Here is a 539-nt window from a genome sequence, read left to right as displayed (position 1 = left end):
AGAGAGAATAGAGGGTAGAGAAGAAGGAGAAGAGGAGGAGAAGGAATGGGGAGAGGAGGAAAAGAAAGGGGAAAGAAGGGAAGTGGGAGAAGTGGAAAAGGAAAAGAAAATTTGGAAAAATAGAGAGAGAGTAAGATGAGGATAGGAAGAGTTAAAAACGGGAAGAAGAATAGGAAGGGAAGTGGTAGGTAGATAAAAAAAAAAAAAGACGGAGGAGGGAAGAGGCGAGAAAGCCGAAAAGTGTGACGAAAAAGAATATAAGACGAAGAAAAAAAAATCGAGAAAGATGGCGGCAGACAAAGGAATGGATGAAAAACAGATAATGTTAGAGGGATAGGAAAAGAAGGAAGAAGAAGAATGAGAAGGGGAAGCAGGGATAGGAGGAGGAAGAAGAAGACAAGGAAGAATGAGAAAGAAGTAAAAATCCTTTAGGACTTCGGCAACACGGACCTCCATCCCCGTCTGTCTCTCGCTCTCCGTATTAGCTGACTTCATGTTCTATATCATCCGAATGTTCGTGTTAAACCATCCATAAATTC

Source organism: Penaeus monodon, chromosome 34 (genome assembly GCF_015228065.2).
Source record: "Penaeus monodon isolate SGIC_2016 chromosome 34, NSTDA_Pmon_1, whole genome shotgun sequence".
In the NCBI taxonomy this organism is placed as follows: Eukaryota; Metazoa; Arthropoda; class Malacostraca; order Decapoda; family Penaeidae; genus Penaeus; species Penaeus monodon.
Note: the sequence above shows the minus strand (reverse complement) of the source record.